General features: G+C 31.2%; 1 protein-coding gene across 3 annotated transcripts in view; it reads left to right on the forward strand.

Moving 5' to 3' along the window:
* Window positions 1-2,766, forward strand: part of LOC102007544 (seminal plasma acrosin inhibitor A1-like) — a 44,212-nt gene that overhangs the window by 2,124 nt on the left and 39,322 nt on the right. The window lies entirely within an intron of this gene.

The raw sequence follows: 2,766 nt of genomic DNA on the forward strand, positions 1-2,766 counted from the left end.
TTTTGGTTTTTCTCCGGTACCGGGAACCGAACTCACGACCTTGCGCTTGCCAGGCAGGCGCTTTTGCCGCTGAGCTAAATCCCCAGCCCCGGTAACCACTTTTCTACTCTCTGTTTCTATAAGCTGGACCTTTTAAAATTCCATATATAAGTGAGATCATACAGTACTTGTCTTCCCGTGTCTGCCTAATTTTACTTAGCACAATATCCTCTAATTCATTCGTGCTGTTGCAAATGACAGAATTTCATTCTAAGAAAAGGCTAAATAGTATTCCATCTTGTATATACACTGTTTCCTTTTTGTGTACTTGTCTGTTGCTGGGTATTCAGGTGTTTCCATATCTTGGCTATTGTGAATAATGCAGCAGTATATACAGGAGCTCAAATATCTTTTCAATATACTGATTTCAATTCCTTCAGATATATTCCTGGAATTGGGACTATTAGATCAAGTGGAAATTCTTCTAATTTTTGGAAGGAACCATCATACTTTTGATCATACACATACCACCATGTTTTCTGGAAATGGATGTAGTAATTTACATTCTCACTAGGAAAGTACAAGGGTTCCCCCTACTCTACACCCTTGCCAAAATGTATCTGTAATCTTTTTTGATAATATTTATTCTAAAACATATGAGATGATATTTAATTGTAGCTTTGACTTGCATTTCTGTGATTATTAGTAATATGAAACATTTCTCTTATACCTGTTGTTCACATGTATATCTGATTTTGAGAAGTGTGAATTTGGTCCTTTGCCAATATTTTAAATAGGCTTTCTTGTATTCTTGTTATTGAGTTGTTTAGAGTCCCAACGTATTTTGGATGTTAATTAGCACCTTGTCATACTATAATTTGCAAATATTTTCTCCCATTACATAGGTTATCTCTTCACTCTCCTCACTGTCTACTTTGTAATCTTATTTGTCTATTTTTGCTGTTATTGTCTATGGTTTGGGTTGGTTTTAAGAAATAATTGCTCAGACCTACATTAAGGAGATTTTCACTTGCATATTATGCTATTAGTGTTACAGTTTTAGGCCTTACATTTAAGACTTTAATCCATTTTGAACTTACTCTGCATATGGAATGAGAAAAGGGTCCATTTTCCTTCTTTTACAGGTGGATATCTGTTTTTCCAAACATATTTATTGAAAAGATTGCATTTTTTCCATTGTGTGGAAACATATGTCATAAATAGATGAAAATTCATCAACCTAGAGTTTTACATCTGCTTAACTACTTATACCAATAAAAGTGAAATAACAAAATTTTTAAATTACTGAGTTAGAAAATTTGCCATGAGATCTATACATGAAAAACATAAATATAGATTGTTAGAAATTTAAATCTGTGTAACCATAGAAAATACTTCTTATTTTCAGATTTCTTTAAAAAAAAGCATTGAAAATTTAAAGTACAAATAAAAACCAAATATTGTGTGGCTTTTTAATCTATATGGAAATTATAGGCCTAATAATAGAAATGCAAAGTAAATGAGAAAATGCAGCATGTTGCATTATATTATACTCCAAATTTTAAATTCTTATGGATGGTAATCTATTATAAACTAAATACAAGCTAAAATTCTAGAGCAGCTATGAAAATTATATTGTTAATAATTCCCTAGGCAAAATAAGGTAGAATTATAAAAATTCATAATTAATCCAAATGAGGTTCAGAAAAGAGAGAAAAAGAAATAATTGATATTAGAAAAAGGAAAAAAATTTTAAAAATGAATTCATACCTAATATTAATGGTAATTACACTAAATCCAAACCATTAAGCACATCAAATAAAAGAAATTCTTACACTAAAGAAAAGCATAACTAAGTAATTTTCCATTGACTAAAACCATACATACAAAGATGTATATAGAATTTCATTTAAAGATAAGTAAATTTACAAATGATATATCAAATAAATACCAATTATAAGAATGCTGGGATGGTAAACAAATCAGACTTTTGGACAGGGAATGTTATAAGACAGAAAAGGGGATTTTTTAAAATAAAAAGCTTTAAGAAAGGTTAACAATCCAAAATGTGAATTCCTGAAATTTCAGAGCACTGATGAAAATAAAGAAAAAATTGACAGAACCCAAAGGAGAAAGAGACAAATAGTCCACTGGAGTTAGAGATTTCAGCATTCGCTTTCCTTAATTGGTAAAACAAGAGGACAGAAAATTAGAAAAGATACAGGTGACTTGAATCACAGTATTAACGAACTGAACGTAATTGAAATGCATCAAACACTACAACTGCTTCTAAGAATATGTAGTAGATATTCTTTCCTTATTTTTATCCCTAAGTACAACCAACAAAAATAGACTTTACATACAAAACAAATATCAGAAGATTCTGGAAGGTGGAGAAAAGACAGATCAGATAGGGATCTGGGGACCTGAGAAACGTCTTTTCTGGTTTTTCTTTTGGCCTCATAAATCACACATTTGGAGCTGAAGGAGACAAGATGGATACATTAACTGGTATCAAAGAAAAAGCCTCAAAAATGTACAATAGATATTGTAAAAGGGAAGAAAACTGCTCAAAGGGAAAGACCAAATGGGATAGGGGAAAGGAGAAAAGAAAGAAAGCAGGAAGGGGAGAATATATATACATAAGGTAGCAAAGACAATTGTATTGCTAATTGCTATTGGTTTATTGAAAGAAACAGTTAATGCCTCATTGTTGAGTGAATCTTGCATGCCTGTATCTAGTAATCTGAACAACTACTTTGAAGATAACAATATGTAACATAGCAA

Source organism: Chinchilla lanigera, unplaced genomic scaffold (assembly GCF_000276665.1).
Source record: "Chinchilla lanigera isolate Chin_1 unplaced genomic scaffold, ChiLan1.0 scaffold00014, whole genome shotgun sequence".
Classification (NCBI taxonomy): domain Eukaryota; kingdom Metazoa; phylum Chordata; class Mammalia; order Rodentia; family Chinchillidae; genus Chinchilla; species Chinchilla lanigera.